Source organism: Amblyomma maculatum, chromosome 4 (assembly GCF_055883805.1).
Source record: "Amblyomma maculatum isolate TAMU_Amacu chromosome 4, ASM5588380v1, whole genome shotgun sequence".
In the NCBI taxonomy this organism is placed as follows: Eukaryota; Metazoa; Arthropoda; class Arachnida; order Ixodida; family Ixodidae; genus Amblyomma; species Amblyomma maculatum.
Genome location: NC_139347.1, coordinates 177,945,716 through 177,962,738, shown reverse-complemented (window position 1 = coordinate 177,962,738; position 17,023 = coordinate 177,945,716). Strand labels below are relative to the sequence as shown.

Sequence of the window (17,023 nt, the reverse complement as noted above, 5' to 3'; positions counted from 1 at the left end):
GCTCTTTTTGTACATCAACATGACCACTAAATACTTGGCTTCGAAGAGTACTGATTGCACAAAGCAAAACCAGCATGATTTGATATCAATTTCCAGAAGCTTTGAGTCAATATTGTGTGCTACGAGAAAGCAAGCTTTTACTCCCAGTAATGAATGAAGAAATGGACTTACATGCCACGGTCGTCCACAACTGCCTGCCTTTTGTATGGTGCCCACAATTTGCGATTGATAAAATCTCTATAGGCTTTTCTAGGAGCAGTGATAGGTATGTGGGTGGCATCGATGGCACCACATATCTGTGGGATGTGGCACTTTTCGCTAAAATTTATAGATATTACTGCAGCCTCTTCGCTTGTAGGCATGTAGATGTATTGTTTGGCGAGATGCTTTTTTACAGTGCTGCATAAAAGGTACACGAATTTCTGTACAGTGCTTTTGTGGACTCCAAACTGGTTTGCCACTACCCTGTACTCACAGCGGCTAGCCAGTTTGTACAGGAAAATGGCAATCCGCTTGTAAATAGGCACTGGCTCTCGGACAAAATTGCTCTCCGGCGACATGAATTGAGCAAGGGCGGCAACCAATTCACAAACAATTGCCCTTGACATTCCGAAATTTTGCTTTCATTCACTGTCATCAAAGTTATTGCATACAATGTTATCCCAACAATCAGTGCTCCTTTTTTTGTCCATGCTCGGCGTTTTATTGATCGACAATACCAGTTGTTGGGCGAGTTGGTGTGCACGGTGATCCATAATAACAGCGCGACAGACGGGACGTGGAGGAAAAGACGACAACACAGAGCGCTGAAAAAAAAAATTGTTCCGATATCTTAGCTATCAAATAGGCTTCTATTATTTCCCTCGTTAGCGTGCCGCGGTTCTTTGCTGCCTTTGGGTGCCATTGTTCCCAGTCCTGAAAGATGCATGGTGTTACCAGTTTAGCACATCTTTTACTACCCTTTCCCAAATATGCTGAAAACGGACTGTAGTGCGCGGCATCGCAGCCATAATCCTAAACTAGTGGTCCAAAGTGTTGCTAGAGCAGTACGCCTAGTTATGTCACCATGCCGCAGAAGGTACTGACTAGCAGAAGAATATTGCTTTATTTTGAGTATAATTTTTATTATTCACTTCTACCTATATATACCGCGAGGAGCATTTGTCAAAGAGCAGTAATATATACTCAATGCGTGTGACGAAGCGCCATAAAATAAAAACGCGATATTCGCTGATGCAAGGCGAATCCAGGCATATGTCCGCATTGTGCGTGCGCACGGGGTTCGACGTGCCACTGAGAAATGTTTGCAGGATTTTGGTTCCTTACGCATAGATTAAGGTACGGCTGAGGCGACCAAAGACTTCTTTCCAGGAATTTCACCCTAAAAAAGCCGAGCACCAAGACGAGCAAAACCTTGTGAATTCGTTAAAGAGAAAGGAAACCGTGTGAAATTGGCGGTACTGAGATAAACACAGGACCTCGAGATTGCGATGCGAACGCTCTTATCGTGAGGCCACCGCATCGCGCTGTTAAATAGCAGTAACTAAAATACAGGAAAGTGTATTCCCACACTGCGGCACGCGCGCTGCATTTTTTGGGGGGTCTGCTCCTACTGTTCAAACGCATAGTTATCACTAATGGTGAACATATGTAGCTTGATCCTTTCGGCACACCGCATAAACCGCTCTATTACAGTCTCTGCACACGAAGATTAAAACAGGCGTAGAAAAATGGTTACTAACCATGCAAAACGGCGACTTCATGGTCGGACCAACCGGCGGTGAACGAGGCTAGGCTATGCGACGTGATGGTTCGTATATGTTGACAACGAGCCCGGTGCCGAAACATCACGTCAGATATAAGGATGTTATTCACACTTATCCACGACACCAAGATCATCCTGAAATAAATTTGGTGCAGGGACAGGAAAATGATTAAGATCGAAGCAAACGACGCAGCCATCGCGAAAGCGCGGGAAAGCTTCGGCCAGAAAAGCGAACCGGAAGTACCGGAAGCTTGCCCGATAACTAGTTTTCCCGAAGCTAGGGGCAGCTGCGATATTTACTCGCTAGGAAGCGAGATCATGTATACATCTGCGGGGTCGAGTAAGTGGTGACATCGCTTACTCGACGCTTACCCGACTCTGTACTGTCGAGTTCATGTATACAGGGCTTATAACGTACGAGAGAGACTTGTCCCAAGTCTTGTGCTGGGTATCTATGTACAGTGAAATCATGTTGGTGTTCGTTTTATTGAGTCTCTCCGTGAGGCCATTCGTCTGCGGGTATAGGCAGTGGTTTTACGATGGCTCGTGTGACTGAGCTCAAATACGTCGTGCATAAGTTGTGCCGTAAATGCCGTGCCTCCGGTGATTACTTGGGACGGCGCGCCATGGCGCAACACGATTTTCTGCATTAAAAACTGGGCAGTCTTAGATGACGTGCCACGCTTCATCGCCTTGGGTTCCGCATACCATGTGAGATAGTCGTTCACGACTATAATCCATTTGTTACCGACCGATGTCAGCGGAAATGGGCCCACAAGGTCGATGCCGATTTGGTCAAACGGTGTTCGGGGAGGCGCAATAGGTTGGAGCAAACTTGCTGGCTTGAGAGGCGGCGTCTTTCGACGTTGGCACTCACGACAGCCTCTGACCTAGCGATGAACGGCGTCAGCAAGTTTAGACCAATAATCGGCTTGACGAACTCAGGCAAGTGTCCGTGCAAAGCCGAAGTGCCTGTCAACGCGCCGCGCGAACAATAGAGCGGCGCCGTCGCGTAAAGTTGCGCGGCGCTGTCGCTTCCCTCGATGAAGGCGCTACTGACGTAGAGGTCGAGGCGCACGGGTCGCACGGGTACAAAAGTCGGCTCGGGGCGGGAGCGCTATTATTCGCTAGCGGGACAACTGTTCTTAAGCATGAATCGCGCATATTCGGCATATTTACTTGTAAGGCCGACATCCACTAAGCATAACAAGTGACCATGATACTTGTTAGGCAATAACACCAACGCTATATGACATTTTATGTCAGGCAGTTTCAAGAAATTGCGCATGGCTAGAAAAACTGCATGACTGCTCCGCTAGCGCCAATGATAATAGAAACATTACAATGCTAGTCTAAGCTGCAATAAAACAAAATTTAAGAAGAAAGGCACTAGCATTTATTTACGCATTTCACAACAGCAATTGTCCTACAAGAGTACCATGTAGACGTGGTGTGATGAATAGTTGCCACAAATAGGAAAAAATGTTCACAGTGACTGCTCACTGATAGCACTTCAGAAGCCAGCTTGATTTACAGATAATTGGAACAGCTGCATCGCAGTATGCCCTTGAGATCTGTAAGAACAATTTCAGTATAAGCTGTTACTTTCAATGATTCAGAGCGTCGTACAAACTTTGTTTTTTAACTTGAAAAACAAAAAAGACAAATATACGCGTTGCGTATCTCTCTTTCGATCACTCCAAAATAATCGTCACAATAGGCAAAGCTTGTGTTTTTGCTTTTTCACAGAATTGCGCAGTTAGCGAAAGAAAAAAAAACTGCGCTGGAGCACGTGTAACACACCACACAGAGGAGCTAACCAGGGAAGAAGTTAGTATCGCAGTCCAGAAAATACACATGACGTCTTCATCTCGAGCTTGGCGCCCCGATCTCATCGTGGTGAACTTGACGTCGTGCACACTGGCCAAGGGTGCAAAGACGGCAATGAGGGCGGTGGTCCAGTCCGACCAAGTGGTGTAGCGGCGGCCTTCGTACAGGTGCCACGAGCGGGCGGCACAACAGCGATGGTCTCCCGCGACGGCGAGCACGGTATAGTGGGAGACCAGGCGGAACGCCGGGCAGCATCGTCCATAAGTTCAATCCACGCTTCGGTATCATCACAACCACTACGGAACTGCAGAAGAGGTGCCGGTGGAGTGGTACTGGGAACACAGAGGGCAGCAAAAAGCGGCCAAGCGCTGCAGTAAAAAAGGAGGATAACTCCCGGCGAGTGGAGAGCGCTTCGACAAGGAGTGCCAAGGCTGAATCCGCCGAGGAGGCACAGGCGCCGTGCCGGGCACGGGGCGAATAGAAGTCACAGGCACCGAGTAAGCCGGCCGTGTGACTGCACGGCCGCTTAGAAGGAGGCGCGGATCGGAGAAGTCCGGGTCTGGCCTAAAGTTAGTCGGCTGTGTAATTGTAAATGAGAACAAGCAGACGCATGGCCGCTCCTTGAAACAGCCTTCTTTATTCTCTCTTCCTCGTCTTCTCCTACTCTTCACTTCATCGTTTCGAAAAAACATCAGAGTATATATATATACTAGTTGAGTTTGCAGAGCGCAATAACTTACGAATCATGAATACCTTCTTCAGCAAACGGAAGAACCGAAAATGGACATGGAAAAGTCCTAACGGAGAGACTAAAAATGAAATCGACTTCATAATGTGTTCAACCCCCGCCATTGTGCAGGATGTAGAGGTAATCGGGAAAGTTCGATGTAGTGACCACAGGATGGTGAGGTCCCGAATTAGCCTAAATCTGAAGAAGGAACGCAATAGATTAGTAAGAAAGAAACCCATCAACGAATTAGCGGTGAGGGGGAGGGCAGAAGAGTTCAGGATCTCGCTACAGAATAGGTATTCAGCTCTAACTGAGGATGGCGACATTACCCTAGAGGCAAGGAACAATAATTTCAGAGATATCATTACTGAGTGCGCGGTAGAAGTAGGCGGTAGGATAGTTAGAGAGGATACCGGTAAGCTGTCTAAGGAGACGAAAGATTTGATTAAGAAACGGCAGAGTATGAAAGCTTCCAATCCAACAGACCAGATCGAATTGGCCGAGATACCAAAGCTAATCAATAAGCGCAAGGGGGCCGATATAAGGAAGTATAACATGGAGAAAATTGAGCATGCTGTAAAGAACGGGGGAAGCCTTAAAGCGGTAAAGAAGAAATTGGGCATAGGCAAAAACCAGATGTATGCGATAAGGGACAAGGCGGGCAACGTCATCACTAATATGGACAAGATAGTCAAAGTAGCCGAGGAGTTCTATACAGATCTCTACAGTAGCCAAAGTAGTCAGGACCGTAATGAGATTGGCGGTAGGGAAAAACAGTCAGACGTTCCACCAGTGACGAAGGACGAGGTCAAGAAAGCACTAGAAACTATGAAAAGGGGGAAATCAGCTGGAGAGGATCAGATAACTACAGATTTGCTGAAGGACGGGGGGGATATCGTGCTAGAAAAACTGGCCACCCTGTATACGCAGTGCCTGGTGTCATCGACGGTACCGGAAGCATGGAAGAATGCAAACATTATCCTCATTCACAAGAAAGGGGACTCTAAGGACCTTAAAAATTACAGACCAATCAGCTTACTGTCAGTTACGTATAAGGTATTTACTAAGGTAATCACTAATAGAATCAGGACAACCTTAGACTGCAATCAAGCAAAGGATCAAGCAGGGTTTCGGAAACGGTACTCTACTATCGATCATATCCATACCATCAATCAGGTGATAGAAAAATGCGCGGAATATAACCAGCCCTTATACATAGCATTCATTGATTACGAAAAAGCATTTGACTCAGTTGAAACCTCGGCGGTGATGCACGCATTGCGAAATCAGGGGGTAGACGAGCCGTACGTGAAAGTGCTGGAAGATATATATAGTGGCTGCACAGCAACCATAGTTGTGCATAAAGAAAGTAACAAAATTCCCATAAAGAAAGGTGTTAGGCAAGGAGACACAATCTCCCCATTACTATTTACAGCTTGTTTAGAGGAAGTATTCAGAGACTTGGAATGGGAGCAGTTAGGGATAAGGCTAGATGGAGAATACCTCAGTAATCTGCGATTTGCTGATGACATTGCCTTGCTAAGCAACTCGGGAGATGAACTGCAAATAATGATTGATGACCTAGACAGGAAAAGTAGAAAGGTAGGCTTGAAAATCAATATGCAGAAGACTAAGGTAATGTTCAACAGCCTCGGGAAGGAACAGGAGTTTACATTAGGTAGCGAAATACTGGAAGTAGTAGGCGAATATATCTACTTAGGACAGGTAGTAACCGCAGATCCGGACCATGAAAAGGAAATAACAAGAAGAATAAGATTGGGATGGAGCGCATTTGGCAAGCACTCGCAGATTATGACTAGCAGCTTACCGGTATCGCTCAAGAGGAAATTATACAACAGTTGCATCTTGCCTGCACTCACCTATGGGGCTGAAACGTGGAAGCTAACCAAGAGAGTTCTACTTAAGTTGAGGACAACCCAGAGGGCTATGGAACGAAAAATGGTAGGGGTAACATTAAGAGATAGAAAGCGTGCAGAGTGGGTCAGAGAAATAACTCAAGTTAACGACATTTTAGTGGATATTAAGAAGAAGAAATGGACATGGGCAGGACATGTAGTGCGAAGAGAGGATAACCGATGGTCGCTGAGGGTAACAAACTGGATTCCAAGGGAAGGAAAGCGTAGCAGGGGGCGACAGAAAGTTAGGTGGGCGGATGAGATTAAGAAGTTCGCAGGGGTCAAGTGGATGCAGCTAGCACAGAACCGGGTTAAGTGGAGAGATATGGGAGAGGTCTTCGCACTGCAGTGGGTATAATCAGGCTGATGATGATGATGATATATATATATATATATATATATATATATATATATATATTGTAACGAGTACAAGGCAGCGATCACTGATCGGAACAGTTCCACGCACTACACTCAGTTTCGTCCTCTTTGTCCTCTTTTTAGAGAGGCACGCGGCATTACCCCCCTCTTGGAACGCGGCGACTCGACGCGTTCGAAGAGGGGGGTAAACTTTAAACGTAACCAGTAAATTCGCGATATTAAAATTAGGCTGAACACCACTTTTCACCAGATTAGGACGAGGTCTAATATTGACAGTATAAAGAGACAAAATTTTGATGTGCGGATATGTGTGGAAGTTCTGCGGAAGTGTCCTCTAGACGCTCCTGCGACATAAGCCTATTAATGAAATAACATCTCCCTCATTACACGCGTTAGCGTTGAAAAACGAGACCTTTAGTTCATAAATTAAAGCGGCTATTGTATGTGCATTGTATGCATCAGCAGTCGCTATTATATAGCATGTTGAGCGGAACCATGAAGTCAAAACAGTAACGCGCATAACGGCGCAAAATGATCAGTGAATTAGGTGAGATTATCAGCTTTGTGATGCGCTTCCAAGCAGTTTCATGTCGCTTGGAACAAATGCACAGTAGATCGCAGAGGCAGCAGAGGTGACTAGTCTTCGTCGGGGGGAAGTTCTTGCGGCCGATGTCGTTGAACCAATTTTTCATTGGAATGATGTCCTTCTTCCCGCTCGGAAATGCAAAAAGAATGAAGCCTTTTTCACGACAGCTTGTGCAATTAAATATGCAGCAGCTCGGCATAGCGCTGCATTAAAACAGCGCGAATAGCACGAAGTGCAAGCGCGAAATGCTAGGGAGCTCGCTCCTACAAACGGCGGCTAGATAAAAAATCGCGCCAGCTAAAAATGAAAAACACAAAAAGAGCGAACGTTTCTCGCGCTTTTCCCGGGGACGGCCCGCGGAGCCAATCACCGTTGAGAAGAGCGCCGATGGGAGAGTTGAGAGAGGAAGATCTGCGAGGGAGCGCGGAGCGGCGGCAAAGTTCACAGAAAGTCGCTACTTTCGTATTACCAAGCGCTTTTAGCTCGTAGTCCCCGAACATCTCCGTGCCACCGTTCTACATCAACTGCACGACGCGCCCACTGCGGGTCATCTTTATCGATCTCGCACGTACGACAGCGTCCGCCGCCGTTTCTTTTGGCCAGGCCTCTACCGCTCTGTTCGTCGTTACGTGGCTTCTGCCCAGGCAGCACACCAACATCGCACCAATCCCGGCCCAACGTCGACAAAAATTGGTACCAACATTGGCGTAACACTGGCTTTTTGAGAAATTACTACATTTTTATATATTGGTCCGACTTATATGCCAACATTGCACCTGCCTTGGCACTGCCAACATAGGCTATCAGCTGGCCGTGCCCCTAGTGTCACGTATTGGCATGCCACTAGTATTCACTGGCACATCTGACATTGGCAATATACCGGCGGTGCCGCTAGTATCATATATTGGTATTTATTGGCATGCAACAAGTATTCATCGGCACACGTGGCCTGCCACTGTTAAGCCACCTTTAGCCATGCAGTTATTTCACCCTTGCCCTTACTGCTGCCATTTGCTTAACTGTCACTCTGACAATTGTGGTTTTCTTATGCAGTCATTTCCCAATACCACCTTGCATGTCATCTCCCTAAGGAGCCATAAAAACCATGCAATTAAATGAGGCAAGCAAAATATTTTCCGAAAACATTTTATTGAGAGCTCATATACATGTAAATGCCACAAGGACATCAGAGGGCCAAAATGCAGTGCAGGAGGCATTGGATACAGGGTTAATATGGGAGAGGCTAGTAGGTGTAATTGGAAACAGGGCACTAAGCAGCACATGACCAGGTAGTGCAGGTAGAGGTGATTGGGTGCAGTGTGCATTGGTCATGATGGAAGGGGCTGGACATGTTGAGCAGGGTTGATGCACCATAGCCTTGTAGTGCGAGAGGTGTTGCAGGAATAGGAGGCTGAGCATGGTTGCATTTCAGGGCAGTGTCCACCATGGATGGAAAATGGCAGTGGACTGTGTTGAGCATTATAGTTGGCAGTTAAGGGTCAATGGATCAAGTGATGAGGTTGAGGGGGCGGGGGAAGCACATGGCCCAGGTAGTAAGCTGGGCACCCCGCAGGAAACAACCATTCAGGAACAGTTTGTTGAGGAGATTGGTCCGTGGGTCTTACAAATGACATCTGCACAGAAGACAAGCATATATCACAATAAGATCTAAACTCACCTTCTCAACACTTATCCAAACACATGTTTGAAGTCTGGGTGCTCTATACGATTGAGTACAAAATACAGTACCCCGCTATAGTAAAACCTCTGATATAGTAAAGTGAAAATGAAGTCCCAGTTCATCTTCCATAGGCAACTGTACATTTTCCCCCTTTATAGTAAAGATGTTTTTGGTAAAAATCGGTTAAAGTGCTTCTGCCCATGGCGACGACTCCCGCGCACTACCTAGAGTCGCGAAGCCAAGACTTTTTGTATTTGAAAACAGAACAATAACCCCGAGTGTTCGTTTAGGTGGCTTTACTACTAGCCATAGCAGCAGTCAGATGAGGGAAAGCGCGCAGCGCGAAGAAGAAGAAAGTAAAGCTGTCTACAAACATAGCAAGGAGGCAGCGTGTTCCATTCAGAAAGTAAAGGAGTAAACGTGCAGCAAGAAATAGGGAAGGGAAAGAAATGGGTCAACATTCACTGCAATGTGCAGTACAAATCATGAGGCAGTGGTGGCAGAAAGTGGAGGTGCAGCGAGTAAGGTCTTACAGCACTTGAGTGTCATGCGAATTTATCACTTATTGCCTTTTAAAAGACAGAAAGAGCAAAAAGGGACACCATGTTCATGCAAGGCTTTTGTTTTTACGTGAAATCGAACTTGGTTGCATTCGTAATCACGTCTTCATGCTTCAAAGGTACTTCCACAAGATGTAGAGAAATTTTATAATGAAAAAATTACACTAAGAGATGATAAAAGCGAGATGGAAGGTATTTGGGTTTTTTTTTTTCATTAAGCAACAAGACGTGTTCAGTAAGTGCCTATTTAACTACTAGACAGCACTTTCAGGACCATGTCATCACAGACCACTGATACAGTAAATACCATGATATAGTAAATATTTTTGCTGGCCTCAGTGGCTTTACTATAAAGGGGTTCTACTGTATATATTGAAGGCCTATTGCCACACATTCTTCTTTTAGAGCACTTTGCGACAGGCTTCTGGGCCTGCAAAGGCATGCAGCATCTTATGACGTAGGAATGATAAACCTATATGCAAAATAATATCCATTCCAGATACAAAAGAAAGATATTTGGAAGTAAAAACCTGCTTCCGGCAAACCGATAACTTCAGGTAGATGCTTAGTGTTCATATAGAATTACAGTTCCTGAAAATCTGACGGTTCAGGCTCCAGAACTTTTAATTTTTAAAAAATTCTTAAACATTCCTGCAATAGACAATATGGATTACTAAGCATGCAAGACTGGATGATATTAAAGAACACATTAAAGAATATTTTTCTGCAGTACACCAGTTACAGGCACGCATACATTACTGCGGCCAGAATAAAGAAATAATTGCCCTGACAGAGTCAATCAAGCTATCTTCAATCAGCTAACTGAGGGAGATGTGTAGATCGCAGATATTCACAAGGCTGTGTACGCATATAATATTCTCAAAATAACCGTACCATTTCAAGTTCCAGCTTTTTAGTTTTCACAGCTTTATTGCTTGCTGCATTCTACTATAAACAATTGCCTTAATTGTAATGTACCAAGGAATAGTTTTCATACAGTGCTCATTATAAATTAAAGATACCAGAACAACATGCACACAAACAAGAAAAAAAAGTATAAACAATTGCCTTAATTGTAATGTACCAAGGAATAGTTATCATACAGTGCTCATTATAAATTAAAGATACCAGAACAGCATGCACACAAACAAGAAAAAAAGAACGGGACAGAGCGCCATTCACAACTGATTTATTGTGCAGAATAAAGTACATATATATCTCATTGCCGGCATATGCGCAAAGAACCCATTCAGCATCATGTAGTTTAAGATAAGATATGTTCAAGAAGCCCATGCCTCATACCACAGCCTCTTTCTCTGAGAAATCATTTCTTGAACATAGCTTATGTTAAACTACATGATGCTGAATGTGATGTAGCTGAATGTGTTCCTTGGGCATGTGCCTGCAGTGAGATATATATGTACTCTGTTCTGCACAATAAATCAGTTGTGAGTGGAACTCTGTCCCGTTTTTTTCTTGTGTGCGTGCATTGTTTTGGCGCCTTCAGTTTATAATAAATAAACACGAACAAGCCCAACAAGAAGTTCTAGTCATCATACAGTGCATGCTTGTTCAGCTAAAATTATTACAGTCAGCCTGCAATGAGCAATTGAGCACGTACTAGAAATTTACTTTGCATAGGCAGGAAAATGTTATGCTAGATCTGAGTACAATGATATTGTACTTCCCTATCAGCTAGCAGCCTACCAGGTATGCATTTTCCCTCATCACAGCTAATCATATGGCCATACCATCGGCAACCTTCCACGTGCAAGATTATATTCAGTTAGGCATACATGGGTGATTTTATGTCCAGGTAACAGGTGTGGTGCTCGGGCATCTGATTTCTTAAAACCAATTCATAGTAGTTGTTGGTATAGAGAATAGTAATCTGCCTGAATATCTGAGGCCAAATATTATTTTCATTGCTTAAGCACACCATAAAATACAATGCTTGATGTGACTATGGGATCATAAAAAAACGATACATCTAGCATAACAGTGATTTTTCACTTTCACCCTATCACAATAAGTTCCTTGAAAAACCAGTTTAATCCTGAGCTGAAAAGTTGTTTCGCACACATTTTACATTTCAGTATCTATAAAACGTTGCTATTTTGGGAATATATTTCAAAATCAAAATTTCTTAACAGACTCACAAATTTTTTTTTTCAAAAATGGACAATATTTTGTACTCAAATTAAAAATAAGATTATGTCTGGAGAAATAGTACTGTTTGCAGAACAAAACAGCACATACGCAAGAAAGCACCAATATCACTCAAATTTACACGAAATGAGAGTTCACCTAAAATTACAAGTACAATAGCCCTGTTTACATGGACTCGACAGCACCGGGTTGAATCATCGTTGAGTAAGCAAGGTCATCATTCTCGACCCGGCTGATGTCTACATGAACTCGCTTTCTAGTGAGTAAGTATCGTAGCAGAGCGTTGCATCGAGATTCGAAGTTATTGCGCAAGTTCTTACTCGTATTTGATCCCATTGCCTTTTACTATCGAGAGCTTCGATTATTTTTTATCGTTAATGAGCGCTAAAAAGCATTCATTTCGAGTGACGCTCGTCGCCGCTCCAGAGGCTTTTTCATAGCCCAGAGTTCCACATAACTAGACTCCCTGACTGGACAGCGTCTACATGCCTTTAGATAAGCGGGTCAAGCGAATTAACCTACCCCCTGCAAGCGAGTTAACGCAACCCGCTCCGCCGCCTATTTTACTCGACCCGACTGTGTATACATGAACCCCACAACTGATTTTTCACTCGACAGATGTACTCGACCCAATACTGCCGAGTTCATGTATACAGGGGTGGAACGCACGTGTAACAAGTAGCAATGCTGCTAAGAATCCAATCTGCTTTCTTCTGGCTCCCCATCCAGTTTTCTAAAAAAATATCTTGTCTGACAAAGGAGGATATTTGGAGTTAAGCAGCTAAGCAACACAAGATCCATATGCTTGCTCTAACGCATGACTCCTCAGTGCACTTACAGTTGCAATTTGCTTGGTCATGTGGCAGTTCACTAAACCGTCTGACTAGACATGACAATCAAAAAAATAATCGGCGGATCATTTCTGCTTTTATTAAGACATGCAAAAGCTTTTTGGTTGTTGACATAGCATTCAGAGATTGCGGGAGTTTGGCAGTTTTATACGTCTTATTTCGTTTGGCAGTTGCAAGGGCATGTAGAAGAAGAAATATGAGTAGGGAATATAAGGGGTGACAACATCCCGAAATGAAACTAATGGACCAATGATGTACACTGCGTATCTTAAGTGACGTCACTGGTAACATCAAACACAGAAAATCGTCCTTGAGTATGACAAATTTGAAGCCCAGGAGGTGAGTTGGTTGTGGGCAAGTAGTTGGTAAAGGGCAGTCCCCCTGAGAGGTAGGCGGCAAGATCACTGCCACCCATTATGGGGAAAGTCCTGGCAAGCATGCAGGCGTGCACATATATAAGAGCAATAAATGCACAAGGAATGCACGCCTGAATGAGCAGCTGCACTAATAATTTCCTTTTGTCTTGCAGCCCACCCCTCCTGCACTGTAAGCAAGTCTGCTCTGTTTTCCGAACACAGAAGCATATGCAAAAACAAACAGAATGTCCTCTAAAATTTACAAAATTTGCACGAGTATTGCATGATGATCTCCTTTCTGCAAATGTCTTGCTCTAGGGTTACAGAATAAATTCATTGCAGCTGCGAATAAAGCGAGTTGGGAGCTAATGGCAAATCTCAATGGCTTGGGGAGAGAATTGATTATAATTGTCACTTTGAGCAAATAGCCTGGTTTAGATCAAAGTAATATTACATCTACATGACTGAAGCCAGTGTAGGCAACCAGAAATGTACAAGCAGCCAGTAACTGCATGTCTGTATGAACAAATACATACAGTGCAGGCAGCAGTAATGAAGGGAGAGTGGAAGGCAAATAACCTGAGCAATACTTAATGGCTTTCTTCTCTGAAACCTCAATACAGGCTTCCTGCGAATTCTTGTAATGCAAGCATAGTCAAGTATGCTAAATATTCCATCACTTAAAGCACCTGCTCTCCCGTTTTACGCAAATGACAACTACTTCATCAGTTCAACAAGCTATGTCTGTTATTGTGCTATTACACCACAGGTTCACTCAATCATGCCTCAACTTGAAATAGCCACATACTGTTGAAATAAAGCAACGAAATATAGCACCAGCTATTAAAGCACTGTCAGGGACATGAAGGATATTATTTTCTGCATACTGTGGGCAAGACTTCTGAAAATGTAAGTCTTGAGCTAAAAAGCTAGAAAAAGTGATATAGCATGCAATCATATAGCGAAAAGCCAGCAGAGCCTTTTTTAAAGCCTTTATATAAAGCAAAACAAAGGCAACGTGTCATACCTACCGAGGCAATGCTTCCTTACACACAGCATGTTTCATGGCAAGGCTCCCACAGTTGTTGACAGGTTATGCAGCACCAAAATGATGATAATGTTGTCTGCCTCACATTCACGCAGCACTCCTTTGATGGCAGATGATTGCTTGTGCAAAAGCAGTGCGATGATACAAGTGGAGCAGCTGGACTGCGGGCGTTATAGAGCAAAGAGCCCTAAATGCAAGGAAAGAAAGTCTCCATTAAATCGATGCCTCTAAATCATGATAAAAGCATACCACGGCTCTTCTCTGTTCAGTTAATCTATAATTTAAATTGAAAGCTGTCTCAAAAAAAGTACTAATTGCAACTCTATGTTACACATGGTATAACATAGCTGTGCCAAGGCGGTGGGGCGATCAGTTAGCATAACGACCGGAAAATGCATACTGATGTTTCATGCAGTCTTGATGCTAGAGCAAAGTGTCATGGTGCGGAGAACAAAATTAAAAGCATGCACGGGCGCCAAACGTGTGCTACACAACCGACGCGACTAGAGGTGTGCACGGGCATAAATTTTGAGCCCGAGCCGGGCCTCATGCTACAAACCCGAACCCGGCGTGGAACTGAAATTGTCTGAGCCCCCCCAGCGCTCACACTGAAGGCTCCCGCCCTGCTGGACATGCTATAACAGACCAGTTGCAAAACCTACAAGTCGGCTTCCCTATGAGGCAGGAATTGATGCACAGTGGCGACAGAACCTGATTCAGGGATAATAGTTAGGTGCAGAACATGCATCTACCACAGTCCACGCTGCTTGGGATGCAGTTACGCACAGGCCATTGTCAGAGAAAGGTTTTCAGGCATTCTTAACACTGGAATAAAGGGGGGAGCACTGTCACACTAGGGGTGAAGAAAGAAAATTTAGAAAAGGGACACTAACCAGAGAGGGTAATAGCGGGGCGACAATGGGCACGCGAATGATACTGTGACGAATGGGCAAGAGGTGCGGGAATTACCCTTCCCGTCAGGCGATGTGCTAGCACTGTACCCAACTATTACCCCAAAGTCTATGCCACCATTGTGCAGGAATGTCTGCCGCACCGGGAAGCTGACATGTAGTTTTTGCAACTGATCTATTGCAGCTGAAGCAACGATACAGAAAGAAAAAAATAGGCCACAATCCCTGGCGATGCATCGCGCGACGACGACGATAACGCCTGTCGCTGCCGCTAGTGCACATCGCACAGAGCGAAGGACCTCAGCGATAGAGACGCGTTTTCAGCCTTGCTTTGTTAGCGCCGCCTCTTCGTTTAGTAAATGAGTATAGTTACGCTATATCCAGTTTCTTGCACTAAACAGCAACACTGATGAAATTTCTTGAAAAGCGTCGAGCCCCCCCACTCCTTCCCCCCCCGCCCCCCCCCCCCCCCCCCCCCAAAAAAAAATGGTCCCAGCGCAGCGGCGTGCTAATGCAGACATGATTGAAAGCAGTGGCGTTTTTCTGCAACTTTCGAAAATTAGCAATATCTAGCCACACTAGCCTTTTTTGTTTTGCAATACTACCCTACCAAGCTTTTACTAAACCGTCTCGATGCGCTCATATATGCACGGATCAGACGAAATGAGCGTCTGCAGGATTTTCGCTCATACCGGACAAGGGAAACAAACTTTGCATGCAAAAAAAAAAAAACAAAAAAACAACAACGAAGGTGAGTACCCCAAAGCCTTTTGCGATTGGCTGCCTCGCGAGCTGGTTCCAGCATCATGAGAGATTTCTAAAAACCCAGAACCTGGGCGACAGCGCCGAGCGGCAATGCTTTAGCGGTCCTCAGCTCACTGCGCATAGTGCTGCCGCGCGACTCATGCGGTTAGCGTTTTCTCGCACCAGACACGAAAATATATGCTTTTGCCCGGACTCCACCGACTCCGCCCGAGGTCACCCGAGCGGCCGAGCCAAGTGACGGCTATACGCCGTTCCAGCCACTGTAACGCCGTGAATATCCGAAGTTGGCTTTTAGGGCTACGATGCTACGCAGTGTTTACTTTAGGAAATCAGTACTCTGCAAAACAGCAACGGTTTAACTTGAAATAAGCTGCAAAATGATCGGAATCGAGTCGCGCATACTTGAGAACCACTTTTGAAAAGTTAACAACGTAAGAAATATGCTAAAAGAAGACAAATCTCCCTAGCCCATGGCTTACGCAGCCTGCAGCAAAAATGAAATGTAAGACAACGCTTGTAATTTAAAAAATGCTCAATCTAAGAGGCTAATATTTTGCTCCAATATACACAAACGCTTTATAAAACCTGAATGAAAAAATTTGAGAACTTACATGGAATATTTCTTGAAGAAAGAAGCATTTTCCGTGCGCGGTGCCACCGAACGTCGAGCCGAGCGAACGAGCGGCCGTTGGAGGGACAAAAGAACCGAGCGCCCTCTTTGAAACAAAATACAACTGCCGCCGTCATGCCGGCTAAGCGATGGTCGCGTCATCCTTCGAGCTTTTTAGTAATCGCTTTTTCAGCAGATCGATGGTCTCGGTTTTGTACCCTCCGTTTAGCAAGCGTTTCCTAGATGACAGGACTTGAATCAGCCTTGAACGATGCGCTGCTGTTGCTGCTCATCTATGTAGGGCTCTGTGCCAGCAGCGAAGCGCGTCGTCGCCCTGGAGAGGCGCCTAGCTGTTTTGTTTACAACACCCAAACCTGTTCAAGTTGTATTTTGTGAATGCTGTGTTCTACTACGAATAGTTTGCTCACTTTTAGCATACCAACGAAAATGCTTTCATACAATAGTGCTCAATCGAGTGGAATATTTCAATCACCCTGAAATGAGGATTTGAAGCAAGTTTGTTGAAAATTATTGAGCTAAGCATCTCAGTACCACGACTTGCCACCTCTTTATAAGGTAGTTGCATACCATGCTTACATTTTTTCTCATATATCCGCACCGTCAGCATCATTCTATCTGCTAGATTAGTCGTTTGTTGGCCCGATTCATTAGGCGCTTGTTTCTTTCTCAGTTTAGTTTCTTGCGTATATTTTATTGGCCAAGAAAATGCGGTAAAAGCACATTTCTCTATGCAACCTGTTGTGAGAGCCCGGAAATGTTTGAAAGAAGTCTCCAGTCTGTTAGCGTTTGTCTTTTTATTACTGTGCAATTCCTTCCCCTGGGCGGCGGCCGTCCGCCCCTTGGACC

General features: G+C 44.7%; 1 protein-coding gene and 1 long non-coding RNA gene across 2 annotated transcripts in view; one reads left to right on the top strand and one right to left on the bottom strand.

Moving 5' to 3' along the window:
* LOC146193559 (putative cytochrome P450 12a4, mitochondrial) overlaps positions 1-17,023 on the top strand; it is a 92,911-nt gene that overhangs the window by 65,323 nt on the left and 10,565 nt on the right. The window lies entirely within an intron of this gene.
* On the bottom strand, positions 8,338-16,236 carry LOC146193560 (uncharacterized). Its single transcript, XR_014706864.1, has 3 exons — positions 16,158-16,236; positions 13,854-14,057; positions 8,338-8,839 (listed from the first exon to the last, which is right to left on the bottom strand). It is a non-coding gene; the product is annotated as an uncharacterized LOC146193560 (long non-coding RNA).